The 26,795-nt window shown below is 41.7% G+C and overlaps 1 protein-coding gene and 2 long non-coding RNA genes across 3 annotated transcripts in view; 2 read left to right on the forward strand and 1 right to left on the reverse strand.

Annotated features, from left to right (window-relative positions):
* The window catches only part of UBL3 (ubiquitin like 3), a 125,149-nt gene that overhangs the window by 38,920 nt on the left and 59,434 nt on the right, over positions 1–26,795 (forward strand). The window lies entirely within an intron of this gene.
* On the forward strand, positions 367–1,789 carry LOC143175015 (uncharacterized). Its single transcript, XR_012999577.1, has 3 exons — positions 367–530; positions 778–856; positions 1,342–1,789. It is a non-coding gene; the product is annotated as an uncharacterized LOC143175015 (long non-coding RNA).
* LOC143174958 (uncharacterized) lies at positions 9,361–11,340 on the reverse strand. The gene is made up of 3 exons (XR_012999513.1): positions 11,156–11,340; positions 10,353–10,605; positions 9,361–10,277 (listed from the first exon to the last, which is right to left on the reverse strand). It is a non-coding gene; the product is annotated as an uncharacterized LOC143174958 (long non-coding RNA).

Below are 26,795 nucleotides of genomic sequence, written 5' to 3' on the forward strand. Positions count from 1 at the left end.
AGGAAGCGAATGGAAATAGAGTGGGCGAGGATCCTTGAACTCTGTTGTGTGTATTGTGCAAAACAACGAACGGCTATGAGTAATAAACGTTTTTTTTATAAAAAAAAAACAGAGAAACATATACTTTCGAATGGAATAGATCTTTTTAAAGAAAAAGTTGTCGCTTGTCCTTGGAGTTAAAAAAAGAACCTCAAATACATACAGCTCACATTTTTAAATTCTTTTATCTTTTATCTTGTGACTCAGTCTCCGCTGGATGATAATATGTATGTCGCGTTGTGTGGCTACCGAGAAATAATCAAAGGATCGATAACATCAGTAATTAATACGACAGAACGTGGCATGGTTGTTGACATTGTAATCATACTGATACAAGTCAGCGTAGCAAATCCGTTCTAAGCTTTGTAATTTCTTCAAATCTTTTTTTATCCAGCAGTGAACACAGGCAATTCCGTTCCTTCATGTATTTCGATCAACGATTGTATTCACCTGTCTCTTCTCCACGTGCCACGTCCATCAAATATTACATAGTAATATTTATCATAGTATTTATATTATAATATTTATCATAGTATTTATATTATAATATTTATCATATATTTATCTTATCATAGTACCATTGCTGTTACATACAACAATATTATTCCATATAACAATAACAATCATATATAATATTATTTCAATATAACATCCCTCAACACCCAAACATTGAAATTAAACAAAATGTAAAATATAATTTAAACACGGTACACTAACCATTATGTCTTTCTGTTTTAGGTAAGAATCTTTCATAAGTAACATTTCTTGGTGAATCACTGAGAACCGACGCAAACAAAGTTTGAAATTCGTCCATCAAGTAAGTAATCCTCATTAAATTAACAATACACAGAATCAGCACCTCATCTCCAACGTAACAAATAAATTTGAAACATCGAATCTATTATCGCTAATTATAATTACTGACCAGCAACGTAAAACAAAAATATTTGTTTGCACCAGTCACAAGGAATCGGTATTCGTTGAAAATTCTCGGAACACTTCTCGAATAATCCGCTCGGCAAAGCCAATCTATCCAAGGAACTTCGTCTCTTTCGTCAATCGGTCTATTGGAAATCACAGATGGCCAGAGAATTAAGCTGTCTAATTAAATCCCGGGGGTTCCAGCGAAATCAGTTTTCATCTCCGTTCGCGAGATTACCGGTGTATCAATAGCTACTTAACGATCGATTCGATTCCCCCCTCGGAGAAACGATAGACACAGACCCCCAACCCCTCCGCGGTGTCCATGGCACAGCGAATTGGAATTTATTTAATTAACAATCTCTGTCTGGGAATAATTAGATCGTTGAAGCACCGCCTCTGGAAAGAACGAAGCTCCGTGTAACTGAGCTTTTCTACCGGTCGTTAATTACCCCTGGGGAACGGCGGCAAGAAACGATGACGAGTGAAAGCGAGGGGACTCGGTTTGTTCCGGGAACGGGCACGATGATCGTCAACAATAACATTCCATCCGGCTCTGGGGCCATTTCCACATCGAACCACTTCAATTACCCACTGAGAACCGAGGAAGTGTTTTCACTTTTCTTATCCGCAATCATCTCGCGCCCGGAAACCGGCCACGTCAGAGCAATTCTGCGATGAGCAGCTACCTCGAGAAAGAATCGTGATAAACAAACATCGACCCTTTTCTCTTTTTTTTGAAATTTGTATTTTTAGTGCTGTTCCTTCGTAGAGATAAAAATGTTGTTCCTTTTTCATCATTCCAAATGAAAGCGCTCGGTACAGTTTAATAAAGTGCTCCCTGGAAATATGCAGTGGATATTTTTACCAGAGAATTTTGATGAATTTGAAATCTCCAGTTTTTTTTAACAAAGGTTTTGCTGTTCTCTTTTATGAAAACAGACGAATCTTGAATTATTGGGTGAACATTAATTGCTAGTAATATTCGTTGGTTCTGTAATTTCAAGCGTTAAACGTGAAATTTGTTAAATATAAGGGTTCTTGCGTCTGTTATTAAGTGTAAACGAGTATGGTTAGGTGGCACGGTCAATTTGTATCATGCTAATCGGTGTTAGAATGTTTCTACCCTGAGAATCGTCAGTGCAATGAGTGCTCACCCATTGCAGCCACCTCGAGGCCGAGTGAAACGCGATTATTCATTCATGGTAGAAAAGCAATTGGCGTTTAGACAATGAGACCTTCTCGGAACAGATAACAATTCGCAACGGCAGCCTGTTTTACATTGGCGATTTTTCCGATCCGACTACCCAAGCACGGGCAGAGCTAATTTCGTAAGCAAGCTTTCTTGGGCGTTGCATAGAACATCCGGTGTTTACACGCCGCTCAGCCCGCTTTAGTAATGCACGGTCCGCGCTAACAATGCACAGCGCGAGAAGTAATCGTTGTGTGTCGCGCGTTGTGGCTTCCAACGCGGAATATACGTAATTTTCGGTTTTATTTCATCCGAATGAATCATCGGGGCAAGATTTTCCCAGCAAGTGGCGTCAAAAGGGTATTGTACGACGCTAACAAGCGGTTCTTGCGAGTACTTTTATAACTATCGTTGTTTTGTCAGTAGAAGACCGTGTTCGTTGGTATTGTACTTCCACGCGATGTTTGTTTCAACCACCAAAATACAGATATGAAAATTTTAATGAGTACAACCATTAAAACTTCGAAGAAGACAGTTTTCGGGTTTTCGTACAGGTCTAAAACCTGATAAAAGTTTTTGGATTTCTGTACAGTGCGAAAACTTGATAAAAGTTTCCAGATTTCTATGCAGTGAGAAAACTTGATAAAAGTTTATTATTTTTCTTGGTTCATTTATTATAAAATTACGAAGCTATGTTGCGGTTGATTAAAAAGTGAATACTTGAGGAAATATATTCTTTTCTTTGAAATATGTGGAAATCAACTTTTTGTGATCGTCAGATTTTAAGTATTAATACGTTATAATTTTCTGTCGTAATTGGAAAAGTCAATTATCCGTGCTTTACTGTGTTAGCACTAATGAAATAATAAAATAACTCTCGTTACAAAAGAAGCTTCCGTAGTTTACAAATACCAGCCAAAGGATCAGAAGTTTCAACAGGGGAAATTGTATATTTTTAAAACATTGTACCGAGCATCAATGAGTAAATACTTGAAGAGCTAAAGCTTTTTTACCGACGCGATGTTCAAAAAGAAGTGAAATTTGCGTGTTCGCTCGGCGGACCTCAATTCATGGGAAAATGTTTTTATCGTGCATAGTTTCCGACATTGCGCGGTTTAAAAAAATAGTGCCTTGTTTATTGATTCTCCCCTTAGAATATATGTGTTTTCAAAAGTTCAAGTGTAGAGCAAACACGCGAGGAAAAAAATTAAACTCCTGTGTCGCGTCGCGTGAAACGCATTCCGGGCGTTACGAGCTTTGTGTCGTAAAACTTTTTTTATACGCACTTTCCAATATTAGATTCTCAAAAAAAAGGAAGCATGCAGATTCGGTATAGGAAAATTGAAACAATACATGCGGATTTATTTTATCGCGGTATTCTATGTTCTACTCATATTCATTTGAGTATATTCGTTAGAATAAAACTATAGACTTCGTTCATTTATTATTAGGATGCAATTGAATAAAACAGGATCTATTGATCTATCAACGAGAAACAGAATTTATTAATGAATTAATCTCCATACATTGAAAATTAGTATATTGTTCTCGACACATTTAAATTCAGTAATTTATTTAAACAAACACCACTCGTTGGCTTCATTTGTATCTAGACTCATGATCGCTTCGTATCTTTATGCACATTTCCTTCATCTTTTCACTGCTCTTTAATTGAACGTTCTCAGGAATTTATCCTCTCTTTCTCTTTCTTAATTTCCTTGTAACGTGTATTACTCATTCAATCTCTCTTTTTCTTCGTACTTCGTTGTTCCATTCAAATTCTTTTCTGTTCGTTGCGTTACTGTAGCCTCAGTGTTCTTTAAACACTTCTTATATACGATAAAATTAAGTAAATTATTATTATTCTTATAATAATAAGTGTTACATTCTTCTTTACCTAGCACAGGGTTCAATTTTTCCATAGAATCGTTTATCAGCATCGAAATCCGCATAATTATCCGCAGTCCGTGCATTATAATCCGATAGAAATGGGCCGGAAGAATTATACAGCTCCGCGGGGCTATTAATATCGATTTATCGCGATAGACCCGAACGAATTAAGAATAAAGCCAACTCACGCGTCGCTTGAAATGTTGCCGTTAACCTTTGACCCGTAGTGCAACGTTTCATCGTCCGTATCTTTTCAACGTTTTCTCGGATCCGCTGATATCCGAACACAAGGTATCTCTGTTTCGGTTCCCGGCGACGACAGAAAAATCCGAAATAACGATAGCGCTCAGTTACTCTCGGAGTCGCGAGCAACTATAGAGACCCTTAAGCAAACGGTCGTGATTTAATATTAAACAATCGATCGATCGAGGAGAGCTTTTCGCGTCGAGCCGCCGAGCAAAGGTGAAGCGATACGTAAGTAAATATCCGGCATAATGGCGATAATGCAATATTGAAATACGTCATTTGCGCGTACTGGATACTGGGAAAGTGTGATTCCAATAACGAACGATCCATAAATATAACATTATATATTTTGCGCTCGAATATTGTTTCCTCGAGAAGTCGGCATAAAGGGTTTACAATGATGTGCAAAGAAACTTGAATATTCCAACAAAGAACTCCTTTAACCCTTTGAGTACTGTGGACGCGTATATGGGTTTTTCATGATAATTATAAGTGAATGCGATTAATATACGCGTTTCTTAGCATTATTGAATTTGGTGAAACTGAGAAACCATAATTAGAATTTAACTGCAACTTACTTAATTGTATGAATTAACATAATTCATCGATCTTCAGATGAGTAAAAATACATTCCGTCCACACGGAACGTTTTAGCTGGGAGTATTCAGCACTCAAACGGTTAAAGTTTTCATAGCAGTCATTTAATATTATCAGCAGGCCTCTAAAACTTCACTCTTCTAGCCAAGTCTCTGCAACCAGTCTAATACTATTTAATTTAATACAATTTTTTAAACCTCCTCAAACAGAAAATATCAAACTTCCTTCAAGCTTCCGTCAACCCTAAACATCAAAATCCAAAGTAATCGATCAAAATATAATTTATATCTTCGCCCCAGCACCTACAATCTTAAAAAATTCATCGAAAACTCGTCCGCATCCTCGAATGTCCCCGCGTCCATTACATTTCCCGCGCTTCGACCCTCGTCTCCGGAATCGTTCTCCCCAAGCCCGAGTCTCCTCGACGACCGGCGCAGGGTTGGTTTCGCCCCTCCGCGCGCCCTTGCCACGAGGCAGAAGGGAAAATTACATAATCCGCGGGGTAAAATCGTTGGAAACCAACGGCAGCGTGACGTCCCGCGAAGTCGAGTCGTTACGTTCGATCCGTGGTCTGTTCCCGTTCACCCCCCGTTCCCCGGCTCGTTCCGTTCCGAGGGTGGTAATTTAATAAGATCAGCCAAATAGCTCCGCTTCTCGAATAATCTGGCCGCGAGTAACCGTGAGAGAAGGTGGCGAGAACGCGAACGGTCGTCGGAGGGAGGTTTGGAGGAAACTGGTTAACCTCGACCCCCGGCCTTCTCGCACGAGAAGGGTGGCTGGGCGGACGGGAGTGGGAGGGGCAGGGGTTGCGAGAGGGCGAGCAGGTCGGCCGGACGGACGGAACGGGGTGGAATGGTGCAGACGCGAGACTGATCGATGAAGAAAAGTATGCTATTTCAGGACGCTCGAGTAGTCGTGACGTGGGCGAATCTGGTGCTCTCCGCACGCTGTGACACCTTCTCGAGGGCTATCGATTCTCGGGTTGCATCCAGGTCTTTCCTCCGCTTCCCCTCCTCACCGGTATCCGCAATCCTTTCACCCTCTATCTTTTTTTTCAACGTGTCTTTCCATATCTCTCGTCTTGTCCTCTCCTAGCCTTTAGCTGCAGGTCCTCGGGTCCTCTTTTCTTCGAGGTTGTTGCGGAATTTTTGTTTGTAACAGTTCTGCTGCAATTTTTACGGCAAGTTCTTTCATACTTTCGGAGAAGTTTGAAACACGAATGAAACGCGGTTTACTGTTTCAATCGAGGATGTGCTGGTCTTTTCTGTAGCTTATTGATGTATGGCTAGTTTTCTTTGTCGTAGATAAGATTCGAATAGGAATTGACTATTAGATTAACGTGATTCATTCCGTCGAATTATTTCGCGTAAATGAATCGCCGGTTCGGTGAGACTTTATGTGATAGTTGTAAGTTTATACGTCTGTGGTTGTTAATATCACGAGTGTCTTAAATTAAAGTGACACGATCTTTCCTGCCAGTTCGACTGCTTGCCTTAGAATAGTGCATTAGACTGGCGACGAAGATTTCGAGGAAAATTTAATGAATGTGAATATTAGTCAGTTCTTGGGAGGTCAAATTAAATATAATTTATGTTATCGATCGTCGAGCTTTAACCCCTGCCTTATAATAACGAGTCAAACTCGTGGCGAAGATTTTCGATATGGTTTAACATAAATATTACACGTTCATTCGAATTCTAAGTAAATATTATTCCTGTGTAAACAGTTATTATACTTATGGGCAAACATAGACATAGACTATACCTATAATGTTTCTCTGTTTCCAATAAAGTATTAATGACAAAGTAGTCTTATCGATCAGACTTGAGGAAGAAATCATAGGGCAACGGGTTAAAGTGAACGTAGACATAGAATGAACATAAGATTCCTTTCTGCTTCTAGAAAACTATCAATCATAATATAGTCGTAACGGGTGTAGCTACAAGGAGAATCATAGGACAAGAGGTTAAAGGTTCATTCTCTCGGTGACACATCGAACAATGCGTCGAATGCGGAAAGCTTAATGGAGCGATCGTTAGGAGAAAGTCTCGACGCGTCAGTTTCCGTTTCATTAAAAAACCTGTTCGGTGTAGAATCTCGGCGAGTAATTAAGCACTCGCCGCGCTACACTTCGAAGCACCCATTAATGGTTCGTCAGGCTTTATTGAATTTTCATGTGCTTTTAATTTCCCGCGGACCGCGGCTTAAGAAATGCAGCTTGCACTTCGTGCTTATTCGCTCTTCCGTTCGCCCTCGACGAAGTTGGAGCCTCGGAGCGCGCGTGCACACACGCACCAGTGTGCGGCTCGTGCGAATTCTTATGTAAATTGATTCGGGACGGTGTCAAGACTGCAGGAAACGCCACGGATACTGGCGACGCGAGACGCATGATCCGCAATACGTGTCGGTTATGTTCTCGGGATAAATCGATAAACGGGACGATATTAGACGCTCCTTCCGCTGGCGGAGTGCGACGGGGAAACGGCGGGGGGTAAATCCGATGCAAAAGTCTGGGTTTCAATGGGACGCGTGTGCTCGCTCGGCGTTATCCCGGCCCGGGTATTACGCCTTTGTCCGTCGCCGACCGTGGAAATCAATTTGTTGACGCCGCGTTCTTGAGTCGCTCGAATGTAAAAACCACGGGGGTTTTCGGCACCGCGGAAACGTTTCTAACACGTTTTTATTCGGATTGACGTGCTCGGTTGACAGTGGTACTACTTACCCAGTGATCGATGTGATTAACACTATTTCCAGCGAACGTGCCAAGAGATAGCTTTCGAAATTTTAACTGAAAATTATTTCCCAAGCTTAATCGTGTACTGGATAGGTAATGAAGGAAAGGAAGTGGTAACACTGCCGAGGGTTAACCACGCGCATGCGATATACAAGTTATCAAATTTGCTGGTTGGTCGCATGTTCTGAATTGACTTTTCCAATAACGATTATAACATTAACTATAGAGAATGTGTAAAATGAATTGAGGAGAACTGATTAAACTGAGAAAATAATTTTCAGTTGAAACTTCTAAAGATGTCTTTTGACACGTTCGGTAGAAATTATTTCCTCAGTTTAATCAGTTTTTCTCAATTGGATTTTGGACATTTCCTGTAATTATATCACCGTTATTGGGAAAGTCAATTCAGAATATACGATTGAACTTCGAAAATAATTTTAAGTTGAAATTTCGAAAGGTAACTCCTGACACCTTCGGTGGAAATAGTGTTAACATGTATTTCTCAGAAAAATTGTAGTAATAGATGTTTTTCAGTTGATTCGTGTATCTACTTTGGTATTGAAGCGAAACTATTTATTTTTAAAATCATTTTGCTTATTTAACGTTTTCGAGATATCAGTAATTGCGATTGAAGAAAAGTGGCACCCGCCATTTTGACTGGTTCTGTAGTTATACTGTTCATGCATTCATGTTAAGCTCTCGAGTTTTGTTAGATGACGGCTTTGAGGTGAACTAGTTGGTCCAGTTAATTGGTAATTATTTAATTTGGTTGTAACTGGTTCCGATTTGACGGGCCCGTTGTAATTAATACACTGCGGCCATGAGTTGTGGGAAACCTCAGTTCCGGTTTCGTCGAATCTGGAAACAGTCTGTGCAGCAATGAACGTATTCGAACAGTGGAATATTGACGGGTTCATTGACCGAGTAGCTATGAAAACGTTAGGTTAACTGAAAGTTTCTCTTGTACAGAAGTTTAACTGTAATGAATATTCAAATATTTTTAATATTTTTAATGAAAAGAATCCATAGTGGAAATAAATACATAGTACATAAAAACACATTTTCTTTATATACTTAAACGGCATCGTCCTAATAATCGGTTATTCTTTTGATCGGTGTTCTAAGAAGAGTTTAATTACTTCGTTAGGACAGTAAATTATGAAGGAGCGAAAACTATAATCAGTCAAGCCTGATTTTCTTTAATGTATGCCCGCGCTGCTTTCGAATTTTCTCGGATAATTGTGGAAGAATTCCCTAATGCTGTTAGCAAGACAGCCTTTCAATTAGATTTACGGAGGAATTATCGACGCTTTCGATTGATGACGTCAATACTGAAACCCGACGACTGCACTCGCTGACGATGTAACGTGTCGATCGTGATAAAGAATAAGGTAACACGAAGGTGAAAAATTATCTCAAGATACAAGCCTAAACTTTACGTGTCCAATCAAATGAGTTTATTCATGCTCGTTTCGTTATAGCAAATTGTTAAACGATAATTTAGATTCAATCGTTAGCACCAGAAGCAATGATAATATTCAAAATATTGCAAAAATTGTATTGCAACCTATACCTTTGCGTGTAGCATAGTCAAAGTGTTGTAACCGCATAAACATCCGCAGTTCGGTTGCAACTAACTTCTTAAAATTAGAACTGGTTTACACTAGCAATGGAATTTATTTACTCCGAAATCTAATATTTCAAATGTATAAATAATCGAAGAATCGCAGCGCGTTTAAAGAAATATTTATAGGTGCAGTCAACACGTTAAGTGTCAGAAAAAGATGTTAATATATTATTTCCTGAACACTAGAACAACAGAATATGTAATCCTTATAAAAGTTGTAATTTTTTCGATCTCTTCATATATCCATTATAATATTCCAGCAAAACTAGTTACTTTCAAATTCATTTTAAGTATTTAACGTCTTTAAGATATCATTTTAACAAGCACGGTAGTTCTACTGTCAATCTTCAATTTCCCGATCCTCTCAACGCCGAGAGATCTTCAAATTATATTCTTTCCTAGTAAAATCATATATTCCGTTTCCTATAAGCATTTCTGTGTTCATTCACATCTACCCAAGATCGCACGAATGTTTTTGGTGCTCCTGGAAAAGCAATCTCAACGGAAGAAAGTGTTTTCGCCATCTGATAGTTGCATCGACTCAGTAGCGTTAAAAGTTATCTCTCCCTTTGCGTTTCGCGGTGCACCGTGAACGGCGCAGCGAGTCGACAATTTCGGAGTAATGGAGAGCTGATTCTCCTGATCGCAGCCGCTCGAGAAAAAAAACTCGAGATTCGAGATTAGCCGGCTGTTCTACGACTCTAAGGGAGCGGCCTAATTGCTTCTTGGTATACTCGGTGCCGGCCGTCCCTTTTCAACGCCTCTTTTGGAGCCCCGAGTTTTCGTCCCTGAAGGCGACTCCTCTTTCTTTTTTGCTTTCCTTTTTCTTTCCTTCTTCCTCTTTTTTTTTAAGCAGCGACGATCGCTTTCTCAAATCCGTGGCCCTCACTGCCGGGGGAAAAAGCCTCTTAACTTATCGCGTCAACTTGTCCCTTAATTAATCCTAGGAACCACACTGTGTCGCGATTCATTTAACAGGCGGGCGCCGCGCCGGTTCATCGAAATCTCTTGATGTTGCAGCGGCCTCCGAACTGAAAGAGACAGTTCTCGCTGTAGGAACTTTCCTCCGAGGAGACCTCATTTTTCTCAACGACAGAATTACAAACCTCCGGGGATTAACCATGGTATATAGTCTCCGCAGTGTGCTTGCTCCGTCTTTACACTGAGTACGAGCAGGTCTTCGGCGCTGCAGTTCAGTTGTGTACGGTATATGGACGCGTCGGGTTTTATAAATTTATTGAAATGGAACGATGCGTTGTTTTCTGGAGATATATGAGGAGCTTAGGAGTTTTGTATCGGATATCTGGGATGGTATCGTTGAATGAGTTATCTTGTGTTTTTAGAGAACGGTGTGTAGAGCTGTAATAAAATATAATATTGATGAATCTCGAAAATGACAAGAAACAACGAATAGTAAGATAAATTGAGGGAAGTTCGACAGGGAAAATGATGCGTGTATGCTTTAATAAATCATGAAATGATTCTTATACCTATACGATTAAAATTTTGCAATGTTTCTTGCATATTTGGTTGAAAAACGGTTGCCTTTTTAATTGCGTTAGGATACGCGACAGGATAATTACTACGAAACTATTAAGGAATTTATCGGAGTAAATCAGGGATCAACTATGTGAAAAATCTCGTTAAAAAATTCATGGTTTGTCGCCTCTACAACGGAACGTCATTCGACTCTATGTATAATAATCGAAGGTCAAACGAAATCTAAAACCTGCTCGGAAGTGCGCGGTCTGCCGCATATACAACTGATAATGGACACCGTACGTAGTTCGAAAACAGGTGATCAGGGCAATAAGCCGATCAGTCTGTGTCCTCGAGGGGCCAACTTTAAGCTATGTCTCCGTTAAGCAATCAAGCGAAGGTAATAAGGACTCCCGGGACTGGCACTTACCTATAACGTACAATGTGTAGCAGTAATTCTGACCGAAGGATCAGCTTGAACGTCCACAAGGATTAATGTACATTTACAAAAGAGTTTACACGCAGGACGAGAAAATGAAAATTTGCAGCTCAGATATTTTGCATCGAAACTGTCGATATAAATTTTAGCAGCGGTTCCTTGGTAAGATATTTAAGCAATTTCATAGCCGTGCTCTTCAGAATAGACGAGATATTTTAGATTGTAATAAATTTAGCATAGTTATAATTAGACAAAGTGAAACTTCTCTGATCTGCGTACCACTTTGTCGAATATCGAAGTGTTTAAAGTACCTTAATACACTTACTTAACGGAGAAAATACGATAAAACTTTCTCATGCAAATTCTCCGTGTAACTACATTCTGGTTGAAGATGAAAAGTTAAAACTTGGCACATAATACTTTCTCTTGATCCATTGTCGAACGGTTCATTTGCTTTAATTCGATCCAAAAGCACTTTTAACGCTCCTTTTCATCTGTAGTACATCTTAATGTACTTTTAGAAAGTTAGGTGTTCGCTTATGAAGATCTTGAAAATTGTAGTTTCAACAGCAGTAACATTTATGAAATCTAATACCCTAATACTGCTAGTATTACTGATATTACTTATCCTTCCATGGAAAAGACAAATGATATCAGAATTAATTATTAATGATTCGGTATCGTAGCTCTTGAGTCTGAATTTCGTACCAAGAATCAACACATCGAGCATAGAAGTCAGATAGCTCTGTTTTTTATGCGTTTGGCAATGAGTGCCACGGGTCTTTACAAAAACTCGGTTGAAAAGTGCCAACTGCGCTTTCGTTTTAGCTCAGAAACTAAACTACGCTTTTCCATTTTGACATTGGAAAATTCTACACAGTGCGATCGTTCCATTTTCCATGTTTAGGCAGGTAATAACAAAGCTAAAGATTGAACAATTAAGAGGAAAACATGAAGAAATCATAAATAAACTCAAACGGTTAATTTGTGCGAGATTTCTCTTCATGTTAGTTGCGAACATTCTGAATCTTCCATCAGAAAATAATGAGTACTCATAATGAAAACTATTGTCGAGTGCAGGGGGTTCATCCCCAGTCGAAAGGAGAATCTCAAGAACGAGCATCGCGCGCGTCATAGCCGAGAAGGTCCCATCCAGTGACATAATCAGCAAATACCGGCGCGTGTTTCGCCCGGTTAGTGCATCATTCGTATTATGTCACCGTGGAGATCGACCATTGGCGTGATGCAGGCGTCGCGTCGGGCGGCGTTCACGGTCTCCCGTCGAGGGGTGTTGCCAGTGAAGTTATGTAACGCGTCTTCGCTCGAAACCGACGCCCGAAAGCAGGCGAAAAGCGTCGGTGGCGGTGCAACGGTCCCGTATTTTTCTGCAATAGTCAATAACACGCGTCCCCGGCGTTCGCAGAGACGCGCCGCGATAAATGTAAACTCCTGGCTGCGTTTCAGGAGTTCCCCTCCGACAGTGTTGAATAACAAAAGTTATTCAAAATAGCGGATAAATTCGATCCGATGGTTATTCACAGAAAACGAATCTATTCGTCGTTCATCGATAATAAACAAATTGAATTTATCCGTTACTTCCAGTAACTTAATACCACGCTAAACATAATACCATAAGAAATGCAAATAACATCGCCGTGCTACCAACCGAATTTGTAAGTAAGCGAATAATAGAAATAACGAGATAACGAGTTCCCCACGCGAATGATACTATAATCCTCATTCACGGATAACAAATAACTTTACCCAGAATAACATCAACACGTTGACTGCCACGAAAAATATCAGCATTTCGTGTATCACTTATTCCTTTGTCACAAAGACAAGAAAGAAGAATGGTTAATTATTCATCACAATGTTCACGTTACACCATTATCTACTTATTCGAGCTTCTAATTTATTCGACATCAGGTACTTCATCAACTATAATTACTATCCGGTCATTATCAACTCGTCGATAACCACCGCGGTCAACGTGTTAACCCAACGTTGCACACAGTAACCTGAGAAACATGGCATCTTGCTGTCAATCAAATTCATAAACAAAACTAACTAATAGACGTCCACCGTATAACTCGAACAACAAATAGCGATTACTTTTCCCTCGCTGTTATTCAAATAAAGTTTTCTTCGAGCAACGCTCAACATTGCTCTCCGACCGTTCCGCAGGGTTGCAGCTCTCGGCATCAGCTCGCCCAGGTATCACGGGTAAACTGGGTGTTACCTGGATATAGAGGCGCCTTTCTCCCCCCTCGCCGCTCGTACGCGCCGCTACTCCCGCCATCGGTCTTTCTATATCCTCTAGCCGCGGTACGAGCGCGGAATACGTGGAATATGCTCGGCTCGGTAGACCGAATCCGCGTGTATACGTGTCGGGTCGCCTATATTTAACGTGGGAAGAAGGCAGCTCGGAAGAGGATCGGATAGATCACTGCGAGGCGGCGCGCGGCGGTTGCCCCGACGCGTTTATTGAGGATTCCTGGTATCGGATTCGAACGGTGTTCTCAGTTTTATCGGCCGGCGGACGCTAATCCGATTCCGGAATCCATCGGTATTCGGTGTCCGATCGGATCCCGCGTTTATTAATGTTTTCCTCGGTCCGCCGGGTCGCTGATAATGATTTGATCGCCTTCATCCCTGTTCCTCGCGCCGTTCCTGCAACGGTTGTGCGCGCTGCTCGATGCACGTGCGAATGCATACGCCGGCATCGGCGTTCGCGACGGGGATTTGTTTGCGTCACGGTGTGGCTGGCTGTGTTTTTCGATGAAATAGGAACGCGTGCTTTGTTCGTTTTATACGCGCGTGTAGGCGATGGAGAAAACGAAGTAGTAGGTGAATATTAAGCACCCGTCGAACGGGCTTTCGAATTAAATTCGTGACGGAATGAACGATGGTTTAGGAGGAAAGAAGATTGCGTGGGAACTTTTAACTTTCTAGCTTTGTCAGCAGGGGAATTGGGAGTGTCGGGTTTTATTTTTTGCTTGTCGATCGAAGTTTATGGGAATTGTATGTTGCTGGTATGAAAGTGTATACTGCGTTCTTGTTTAGTTCTTAGGAGATAACTGTGCCTGTATAAGTTTCGAAATATTGTAGATGTATATTAAGAATATTAAGATCACGGGTAAATGATCGGAGAGTTCCGTTGCACTGTAAATTAGCATGCGAGCAATATATTCGGTTAATGAGATTAAACTCGACGTCTGGGTATGCTGGCTAAAAATAAATTGCGGTGGAAGTTGTTAAGCCGACAAGAAGAATGGATCACTTATTGATACAGTGTATAAATGATCGCGATCGCTCTTGAGTAATGTAGTACCTTGTTACAAGAGAACGTATATAGACCGCGAGTCTGTCTGCAAGGGATTGCGAGTTGAACCACTGAGAACTACTAAGAAACCAATGAACTTCTCGTTAATTCCTAACAAAATAATCATCCACAACGAAAATAATTCCAAAAGTTCACCGTGATTCGCAAGATACATAAACAGATGCATTTACACAAAATTAACATAATTGACAAAGTGTCTGAAGCAACGGAACAAATAAACAAACATAACTCTAGACATTTGAACGAAACGGTTGTGCAACATTGCTGTTACTGCCGTGAAAACTCACGAATACCTTGACGTTTCTCGGATTTTCAATTTGTCGAGCAACATTTAAACATTAGAAGCCTTATTTCCCTAAACCCACAAGCCTGCAAAGTCCGTCATGTCTGGAAATATTTCGCTAACAGTACGTCTATTACTTCCGCAGTCCGCGCAACGATAATCAACACCAAGGAAGCACCTCTCTTCGCGTTCACGTTTTTACTTGGCAAACACATTTTCCTCCTCTATTCCAGAATTCAAACATGTCCGTGTTTGACGCAAAAATGAAACGGTCCGCGCGTTCAAATCGCCGTACGATCGAGACGAATATTAAATATTCCTCTCTATTGTGATCAACGATCAAATTCCCGTTGCGCGTGCGTGCCGCGTCCGCGCGAATTCTATTTTCCAATGAACTGTAAATACCTTTTTATAAGGGAAAACCGTTCGCGCGGACCAGTCCGCATTAATCCTCGGCCCTGGTTCAACGGCTGAAAAAATGCGTTGCGGTTCGAAAAGTTCGGTCCTCGGGCGGGGTTTAATTCGATTGCGGCCGGCGCCGCGCCCTGCCGGCCGCAACCAGCCCCATGTTTTTCATCAATTAATGTTGCACGCGCTATAAGCGGGGCTTTCGACGCATCGTCGACAATGCTATTTCCATCCCTCTGTTTTCCCGCGGCCGGCCGTTCTGCTGCCGGAAATTGAAAGTTTCATGCCGGCCGGACTCTCCGCGGTCAAATTATTAATGGACCAGAAAGAGACCGCTGATAAATGCGGGTCCACTCGCACCCATCGCGCGTGTATCTTAATCAACGCTGCGTGCTTCGATTCTTAGGAACTTTTTTCGTTTCATTTTGGAGCAAAGTTGAGGTCAAATGGATGAACAGGTGCAAATTGTAACAAAACGGTAGAATAAACTTCTAAATCAAATGATTGTTTTATTTGATGGAATAATTGAAATTCAAGCGGTTCGTTTATTGAATTGAAATGCTTAGTTATTCTTTGGAACGTGTTATTCCATTGGTAGTTTAAGGATTAACTCTGTCTACGTTCACTTTAATCATCCAATATCTAAGACTTGCATTCTACTATTAATTTCTTTTCATTATTATCAAATGCGATTACTCACAAAAGTATCTGTCCGCTTGCTTGTATAATATATTTAATCTATTTAGCTATCATTAACGTTGAAGTTGCCAAGTGTTGCCATAAACCTTGGCGCTCTAAGCTACGGTACGTTCGATTAAGAAATTGTGTACTGTCAATAGTTTGGATGATATTTTTGTAATACCCTGTGTATTACTTAAATGTAACTCGAATGAGAAACCAATAATTCACAGTACACGGCTATTACGTTCTCTCCGTGACGAAACGACCGTTAGCGTCTGCCCGTGCAGTGGCGGACGTTCTACCGTACGTTCGCGCGCAAGACCACCGCAACGAAAGGGTTAATCAACCGACCGGCTTGCGCTACGCTCATTTTTCTCCTTTTGTCTCCTTTTTTTGTTCCCTTTTCCTTCTTTTAATTCTCTCGCGATCGCCGAATCAGCCGACCGCCGTCCGACGAAACGAAACCGCGATAAAAGCCACGGTTGATTCTCGATTTCGAACGCAGCCGGACCGTAATCTCCTCCGGGGAGACGGAGGCTTCATTTCCTGTTCCACAGCTGGGATCAGGAATCCAGTTCGTGGCTAAACAAAGACGGTCAGCAATTTGGCCGAGAAATCCTAGACACCGTGCCTCGCCGGCTTCCGCAACTCCATTACCGGGGCTGAGGGACCCGGGACGTAAAGGAATTTCACTTGGAAATCGAAATCCGGGGCTCGCCATGGGGAAAGTGCGAGCTGCCGAACGAACGACAGCGACTCGGTAATGAAAACTGGCAACGAACGATTAACCCGTTGCCCTACGATTTATTTCTCAACTATGATCGATGCACTTACTTTGCCGATAATAATTCATTGAGAAAGAGACAAAAATTTGGGTATATTCTATGTTCACGTGTCGTCTGAAGTATGATAATAACAGAAGAATAATATTTGATTTAAATTCAGGAGAATCGAGTAATATTTATAATTATTAAATTTTGTTTAATGCGTTCACCACGAGTCTGACGCGTTATTATAAGAGATTAAATGGTAAGACGAACTGTGTGTCATAATCAGTTTTATCATTTATTATGTAGACATTATTCTTTTGTCTTTGGAGAACATGTGTTTACGTGCTCAAATAATTGTATAAAATATCACTAGAACAAGTTGTGTATACAGCATTATTGGATGCAATGTTTGCTGACTGTAATGACAGGCAACGATGAATTGTAATATTTTTGTAATAGAGGAGGTCATTGGGAATGTTGCTAGTCACTGCGTTTACAGTAGATTCTCGTTGTTTCAAAATTTCTGATTATCTAATGGGGTTTTGAGTCTTTTCATCTGTGGATATTTTAATGTACAATATTAATGATATTGTAATAATAATCATTCTAATTTTTCTTCGACAATTTTATTTTAAGTAAAACACGTTTATCATTCACGAGAAAGGAATCGATGAAGTCTTGAATTAATTGTATTCTTACGGACAGACTAGACGTATGTTCTTTTTAGTATCCTATGAAGAGCATACAGCGATCGAAATACGTTATTTTCACGTGTGCCATTTTTATGATCGTTCTGAGTGAGGTAGGTGGAACCTTAATAGTCCACCTGGTCTCTTGAGTACGTCGCGACAATAAAAATCGTGTCCCTAATTTACAAGCATTTTTGTACCAGTATCGTTATCGGCGTCTTGATCGTGAAGCTCGAATGTAAGGAAGGAGAGTTCAATGCGCTATATCTTTTCCGTGTTCCAAGAATAATTTCTCGAGTTAGATCTAAAAATTCAACCTTATGAATAGTTAATGTTCTCTCTTTCCTACCTTATACGAGAAAAAGAACGACTGATTCATGTAACCATCTTCCGAATATGATTCGTCCTGATAGTGGAAGGAACATTAAATTAGAGAACATATCTTGGGAAGCAGTATCCTAATTAAAGTTCTGTCTTCCGTGGAAAGATACGGAATTTTTCTCAAGACTCCGAAGCATCATTATCCATCTCAGAATATTGTTTAATTGAAAGATTATGACTAATATAATTAATTACACAACCATATACACGTCGTGCACTGTAACTAAGCAAATTACACGAACGATTACATCTAATCAAATTGATCAATTCTTCAATTATTATCTTTCAAAATTACAAACCGTTTTGTCCATAATAAATTGTTTACAAATTACAAACTAATTGTTAATTCATTATTAATTAATCATCATTCGCGAAAGGGTATCATCGAATTGCAGAGTTACATTTTTTACCAACTTTCATTTCATGATACCAGACATTTGTAAGAATCTGATCAACCTGAAGTAAAATTTATAATAACCCGTTACCTCGGTAGACAATTGGACTATATTTAATCCACGGTAAGGTTCGAATCAGTGCAACGACTCCACCTCGGATTAATGCCCACAGACCATTCCTTATTGCCCACATAAATACACAAGTCGCGTCAGACTAAATACAAGCCCATCCCAAGTTTAATCTTCCCCCACAGGCTCGCTCTTCTTTCACCAATCCGAGCACCGACGCACGAACTCCCCCGGTAATTCATATTCCTCCCCATCGGGACATTATCTTCAATAGAGATAGAGATCCATTAATGCCGCACCGAGCGAGCATTGTGCTCCCCACCAAAAAGAAATTGGACCGATCTAAGCCCAACCGAACGAATATTTCACTCCGCGAGTCGATCTTTTCCACCCCCGTCATTCCTTCACTAAAAAAAGCCTCGTTAATCCTTATCTTCGATACGCCGCTAATGATATCCCCGCAGAAGCTTTATCGGCGTATCGATTGCCTCGGAACATAAATCACGTCGGTTATCGTGCCGGCCAACTAATTTCGTCCAGCCGAAAAGCTTACGGGGTTAGAAAAAAAAAGGAGGAGGAATCACGGAATTCGGTAATCGAGGTAAGAGGACACAAGAAGAATCCCCGGGCGGACGGGAATTAACCAGGCGACGTTCCGTCCTTCCGGCGGCGGCGTTTTTTCCGCTCGTCTTCGTCCTCTTGACACGCCGGAGAGCGTTGGGCCTTTTATCGCGATTTCGTTACGTCTCTTCGGTAGGGGGTAGTTTCTTTTGGACGGGGAGAAAACGCGCATCGACGGACCATCCGCGAGAGTAAGGGAGAGAGAAGAGTTCCACGCGTGACGTTCGTGGCGGAGAGGAAACAGTTGACCGTGGAAAAAGAGAAAAGAGGAGCGACGTCTGTTGGGAACAGCTGCTCCTGCTTATGTCCGTCGTTCGTCACATTGCTCCTTGGACTCCGAAGGGAGAGAACGACGGAGAGGGCGGCAGGAGACGAGGGAGAGGGCAAAGAGCCGTATACGTAACGGGGAAAAAGAAATACAAAAGTTGGGGAGAGAGTTACAAGGGGAAACGGAGCGGGTCGAGAGGGATGCTAGAGGTGGAAGAAGGATGAAGGGAGGGTGGCGGTGTTGGGGGAGGAGGGAGAACGTGGGTGTGGTGGTGCAGGGTGCAGAAGAACTCGTCTATATACGGGGAACCCCCGCTGGTTGGTGAGTGCCGATCGATCGCAGCGTTCGCTCGTCCTCGCTCCTCTCTCCCTCTCTTCTGTCTCTTTCTCTCTCTCTCTCTCTCTCCTCTCTCTCTCTCTGTTCAGTGCACGCTATTCCACCCTCTGTATTATACGCTGCTAGGCCACCCGGCAGTCAGAGCGCCTGCCTGCCTGCTTGCTTGCTTGGTTGCTTGGTTGCTTGCTTGGTTGCTTGTCTGCTTGCCCGCTGCAAACCCGACTGGCTTCACGCGCGACGCTCGCATTACCACGGTCATGTTTCTGCTAAGATTTCCGTGGAGAATAGCTCCGCTACAGGAAAAACGAGGTGAAAGCCTCGCCGATGTACAGGCCGATCCGTTATCGGCGCTATCGAAGACAAGGGGATGATTCTGCACGGAGGCGGGTAGGGAGTTTGAATAAAATCCTCGCGGAATGTTTGGCTCGCGGGGAAGGTCTTCTGGGCGTACCCTTTCGTTCTGTTTCGCGGGGCATAATTAAGTACTTACTATTGTTTCGTGGTTTTGTTGTATAGTCTTTGTTGAGCTTTTTTAGGTTTCTTGAAGGAGGGCATGTAATGTTCTTGATAGGCGAGGAATTGGTTGGAACGGTCGTTGATAGGGGTTATGGTCTTATTGTGTTTTGTGAGTATCATGAGGGAAGTACATTGGAAGCATGTAGATTAATTTGTGTCACTTTTAATGAAGGAATTATATTCGAAGATTACTATTGATTTCGCTTTGAAGTTGATCTTTTTATAAATGATTCTTCAACGGAAGAAGCAACAAATAATTACCGAGAGAGTTTATCGATGACTCGATTCTATTGAATTTTTTATTATTCATTCCCAATGAAGTTTATATATTAACATTGTATGGATTAAAGAGCCATTATTGTTCCTATTCAATACCATCCATGTCTACTTATCGCGATCAGGACCAGCACGAGATATTTTTAAGGGCACTCCTTTCGAACATACAATTTCATTTAAGGAATGTTCATCTAAAATTCTCGTCCCGTTTTTAGAGAATCAGCCCGCAATGCTTGCGCCTCGAAGAATGGGCCGACCTGTACAGGGAAACTACCGACCTTTCAAATTTAAAGCTGGAACAGCGCTCGCTCCGGTGGAATTAGGAACGGAACGGCGCTCTTCTGCCTCGCTAGAGATCCTTGCTAAGGGATCACATTTTGCCGCGCGCTCGGTACACACACACTCACACACATACACATATACACGCGCGTTGTTTTTCTTTTAGTTTCATTGAAGTTTCTGGAAAAAGGAGCGAAATTAGCCCTTCCGAGCGTTAAGACGTTCGTTAGGGAGCACGGTTATTTCGGGGCGCGCGTTAGCAAAGACAATTCGCGAGATCGCGTGCCCCCGAACGTTTCCCGTCTGGTGTCCCGGCCCAGTCAAAATATTTGCGCCCGCGCGCCTGGGATTGTAAAAAAAGGGCGGCGTGAACGGTGCCCCTGAGTTCGTGGCACTTTGAAGTCGGCTGCCGGTAATCGCCATTTTATCGAGTCAAATAAACACGAACTCCGTAAATAGATGTCTGTGAATACCGGCTCGAGCAGCTTTGGCGCAGGTTTTAATGGCTGTTTGATCGGATGTGTAAATAGTGCGTAAAATTGTCAAAGTGCAGGGACTATGAGCGACGGTCGCGTTTGTATCGCAAGGATTGGAAATAGACCAGGACGCGCGGGGTGGCTGAGACGAAACGCGATGGCAAACGGTTATCTTATAATCAGACTCTTCTGTGTTATCTCATTTTACGTTACCCTTTCACTGCTGTGGGCGTATATATGAAATTTTTCTATCTTTTTAATCCCATGTGCGCCGTGGTAACAATTATGAAGTAATTTCAATTTAGTTACAATGTAATTAATTGCATGAATTAACATAATTCCTCGATCTTCAGGCGAACAAAAAATATTCCGTTCGCACGGAACGTTTCTGTTACGACTATTCAGCGTTCAAAGGGTTAATTACATCTCGTAATTGAGCATTGTTAACAGTAACTTCACTCTCGAATCAAGGAAAATATCATGTACCAAAGAATTAATTTACCAAAGGAGCTTCTAATTTCAAGTTCCAAAAATGTTGAAATATCGCCAAGAATCATTTCATATCAAAAAGTCATTCGCAAAACAGTCCCCCGTCAAGTATTTCAGTAATCAATCGATCGATCCTAATTGATCAAGATCCCGATCACGGAACCACCATTTCGCATTAATCCATATCCATCGAATCGATCGATCGTGCCAACGTTTTCATAATCAGTCTTCGAAGTGACGGAAGTCGATTCCAAAGCGCTCAGTGCGATCGAGGGTAATCCCCGACTCGAGCTAATTACTCCGAAAAGGCGAGACAGGCGGACAACGGAGGAGCGTCACGGGGCCGCGAGCAAGTGAAATCGTAAACGCCGAAAATTCCCGGCGTTTCCACTCGGCCGGCTAAGAAAGACGTGTGTAATGGCTTCTTAGAGTGTCCGTTGACACTGGATTCGGGCGAGATTGTACGGAATCTCCGGCTCCGACACTTCGGATTCCCGTAGTCGTATCGGGGGCTTAGCGCGGTAATCCATTTACACTTTATTGGGGCACTGCGCGGCCTTCGGTCGAACGAATTTCGCACGGCCGGCCGTGTCCCGTATAATAAAGGTCGCGTCGCGTGCACGCGCGCGTGGTACACGGGAACGCTGTTTGCTCCTTATTATCCTGTGAAATATTAGGCCCCCGGGGCACCGGAAGTTCGTTAGAACGATACGCACGGCGCGCCGACGATGCTACGGCTGGCTTTATAAATGTTTCTTTCGTTAGATGCTGCCTTCACCGGCGCCAGACGAATTCTTTGGGGACTGGGAGCTGGCGAGCGTCTATAGCAGGGTGTCACCTGCGACACGGATAGCTTCTTAGACCCCTCAGCTCCGCGGACGTTGCACTTCTTTGTTCGTTAGTGCCCCGTAGAGCTTGCCGCTACTGGTTAACGCACTGAACGCCAGTATACTGGATATCAGCTACTGAGAAACCTGGAACTCCGAACGTCTTTAAAACCTGTGACTCATCGGGAAGAGCAAGGAATACGGTTTTTTTATTTAATTTGGATCGGTGTTATGCGTATCTGACATGTCGCGGTAATGAGAGCTGTTCAGCGATCGACCAAAAGTCTTGCAATTACGGGGCCAGCAGTCGATGCGTTAAATTGCATTCCACGGGAATTCTGTAGGACCGGTTTGCTTGTTAACTTGGGTTGTGTCGATTGTTAGTTATTATGTATTAAAGTGATCTGTGGTTCTGATTATTGTGTTAGGATATACCATTTGTGAGTAATATATAAAATATGTTTCTTATAACACTTGAATAGCGATTATGTAAAAATCTGTTGAGTATCTACGGATGTAATGCTATATTTTCGCGAATAGGATGCTGATATTCATTAGTATGCAAAGTTTCAGCAAAATCTGTAAAGGCCTTGCGCTCTCGTAGGTGTTTCTATCGTTTCAGTGCCTTTGTTTTTCAAAGAAAAGATTTGCTAGCTTATAATGTAAGATAGATTACGATATAATATGTATGTTACTTTAGAAGACATTGTTTTGTCATGCTTTTCTATTAACTTAGCCACTCGAGTCACGGTTTATCGCCAGTCACATTCTTGATAGATCTAGATCGCTTTCTTTTTTCAATTGATACGAGCATGTGTCAATTTCTGAACCGACTTCGATACCGTTCTCTACTGCGGAGTATACACCTAGGCGCTTTCCTCGCGCGTACGACGACACGAATCTCTTTATAGGCTCGTACGAGTTCGCGAAACTTGCCCGGGTAGTCGTTACTTGTCGGTCGATAGAACTTCGACGCGCTGCTATACGAAATACCTTGTTATTCCGAGTTTTGCTCGTCGAAACGCGGAATAATACTCGCAGGAGCCAACGGTCGCAAATCGAGAATATAATCCGAGACGTGTCGAGAAACATTCGATACGAATTTCGGACTGCGCGTCCCCTTTTAATTGTTATAAAATCGTGTGTTTGTTCGATGCGATTTAAAGAAAAATTGCCTTTTATGCGGGTTAAATTTCCATTTAATCATCGCTTAGCTGTTATAAAATCACGTTTCATTGTCGCCGCATTTATTTACGCGACAATGTATATTTATAATTATACATGAACGTGATATTTTGATATAATTATATAATGACAATTTTCAGAGAGAATTCCTTGCCAACAGATGCATATAATGGATATTTCACTGTTTATTAAAATGACTGTGTTCGTCTGCTACTTCCGTCAGGCCATCTGCCGTTTAACGATCGCCGCTCGGAAAGTTATAATTTCGATGGAACGAACGAAAATTATAGTTCAGTTATACGATGACGCAACTGAATCATCAGTGCATCAATATCATTATTTCTAAGAGAGTATTCAGTTCGAGAAATTCACTTAAAAATTCGAAGATGATTACATTCTATTTTTACTTCACTTATTGATAGAATAAATAATAGAATCGATAAATAAAGCTCTACCCTGTTGTCCTCGGTTTGGTTGCGCATTTGAAATATTTCTAAACAATCGCGACGAAACTATCACCGAAAAAACACTAGTAACAATTCTCTTATACTTCCCTCGGATACAAAAGTATTTCCGAAGGAAACTAAAAACGTGATTAAATCGAAAGCTACGCAAACTTAACTCGCCCTATGATTTCTTTCACAATTTCGCCCAACAAAGACATTTTAACGTCCATACTTCATTAATAAAAGAGGAAAATTCTACGCTCATTCGATTTAGACTTTGAAGAATTAACTGATATTTCTTAAATTCCATTTGAAATCTTCACCACGAGTCTATCACGATATTCTGGGGAAAGAGGTTAAAGGGGCTAAATAATTCAAAGCGTTCCCAAAGAACACAACGGGGATATAATTACATTGAAATGTATCAATCTTTGAAATTCGAATGAAACACCTTATCATAGATTTCATCTGTCTGTCGGGCACCGCGCGATCCTCCATTGGTTCGCTAAACAATGCATCGTGACGGACAGCAACGTGTATTATCGTCTTGCTACCGAACTGCTAATCGAAGAGACGGCTAGCGAGGCGAAAAGGTTAAGCGTTCCTTTCTGGCAAGTTGCGCTCGTGTTCTTCTTCGACCCCCCTCGATCCCGTTCGATTTGAATGTCGGGTCTTATCGACTCTCCAGAGCCGGGGATGAACAGCGACAAACTGGCCGATAAAATATTACCGACGCCGTTCGATCGATCCTGTCTCGTTCCTCCACCCATTCGTGATCGAGCTTCATTCACCCGTCGAAACTAAACCGCACGATGCACCGGAGACGAGGCGAATGCAATTCCGCGTAGACGTAAACTGCACCGCGTCCGACAGCTGGGTCACTTCGCACATCTGCGTACGCTCACGGAAATTCCGTTCGCCACTTCGCTTCTTCCATCTGATATGTTAAACCTGCCGCGCCTGAAGTGCTGCTACCAATTATCGATAATAAAATGCACATGATTTATTGATGTTTAATGATGCATCGGTAAGATCGAGACTTCGTTAAGAATAGGAGTGGCTGAAGCGGAATGTAAATTTCATCATTTGAATCTTTTTATTACCGTTTGAACTTTAAACGGATAGCATGTGTGCAATATACGTATTAGATAAATAGTTTTGATTATCTGGAGTTTATCTGTCGGTTTTGAGTTCACGGAGAGCAATTTTGATTTACGAGAGATGGTATCGAAGCCAATAAAAAAGAGATGTCCTTCAAATCTTCCAAAAGCCTTCGACTTTCGAGAGAAAAATGAATTGAATTTAAAATATTCTTCATGCATATCTCCAAATCAATATTATCCATACCTCTAGAGATAACGAAGATATTCCAGTGTATCGAAGTTACTACATCCTGCGTTGCATCATTAAGAGCACTGTACAGCCTCGTTACTTGCATCCGTTACTAGGACCCGCATCGCAATAAGCAGCGAGATGAAATGAATGTTTAAAAAAGTAGTCTGCGTGCCCGGTCTATCCTCGTCTCCGGAGCTCGAAGAATGGCTGTAACAACCACGGGAACAACTAACAAGGTAGCGGGGCTCAATAGTTAGCGAGGCATTACTGTACTTCTCCAGGGTAAAGAATGAAATTGCTTGAAGAGCAAACAATTTGCGAGCGGCAAACAATAACCCGGACGTTTCCTTGGGCGGTAGCGGCGAGCGAAAACAACGATCGCGCCACTTAAAACGAGGATCGATAAGCGTCAAGCGTTCGTAATTTCAGCGGCTCGTAATCGCGGCGCATGGAGAGCCTCGTTTATGCCCCGGTTCGATTCCGGGACGCGACGTCTGTGTCCGTAGTAGCCCCGTTTCGGCAGGAACTTGGGAAAGGTCGGGTCTAGGTCGCGTGCCTAGATCCCGTGCGCGATCCAGCCCGTCTCCTATCGAAACGCCGATTTTTTCCGCTTCTCCTCACATTTCTTACACGTTTAATAGGAGTAGATCGCACGTTTGGTAGAACCGCCAATAACACGACTAAAAAATCACTGAAAGGTAGTTATAGAAGTGAGAGTTATCGCGAGAAAGCGATACAAGCAAAGAATTTGGACCGGAATCAAAAAAGGGAATTCAACGTGAGATTCGTAAACGTGAAACCGCTATAAAATAGAACTTTCTAATTGAGTTATACGCGGCTCCACTGTAATTCAGAGATTCAAAATCTTGCGCGCAGAATTTTGATTTTACTTATTTCACGCGGATATGTATACTAGCTTTGTTCATTAATAATTTTGTATAGAATGACGCATTTCGAAAGAATCTATATGTGTAATGCAACAAGATTATCGATGTGTAGTATAATTATTAGTAATTTTGGAAAAATGTAAGTTAATATGTTGACTGGCAAGAGAATTTCGAGCGTTTCGTACAGTAATGCTTATTCTTTCGTAACGAAGGCGAGTGGTATTAGAAGTAATTATTAATGATTTGGTTAATTATTAATATTGTAAGTACCGAGCAGTTAGAATAATTCATGTAGATTTCTTTTTCTTCGATAGTCCACCGTTCGCGATTCCTTCTCGAAAGGCGCGCGTGTTCCCGCGTGGAACGTCGATCGACACGCGAACGGGATTTTGAAAAGGTTTGCGCCTTTCCAGAAACACTCGACCGCGTTCGAGAATGTTTACTCCTTCGATATAAACGTTTATGCAAAATGAAAGTGGATGCATGGACACTGATACGGCCTTATCGATCCTGATCTTCGAGCGCGGCACGCGAGAGGTCTGCATTGCTGAATCTTTTGAATTCAAATTGCATCGATCCGCGGAATTTATTTTGCATTGCGCGGAATGAATACGAAAGAGGGTCCGTAACTTTTGGGGCGGATAATACTGAATCATAGAAAAAGTTCT

The sequence above is a fragment of the Nomia melanderi genome, chromosome 10 (genome assembly GCF_051020985.1).
Source record: "Nomia melanderi isolate GNS246 chromosome 10, iyNomMela1, whole genome shotgun sequence".
NCBI lineage: Eukaryota > Metazoa > Arthropoda > Insecta > Hymenoptera > Halictidae > Nomia > Nomia melanderi.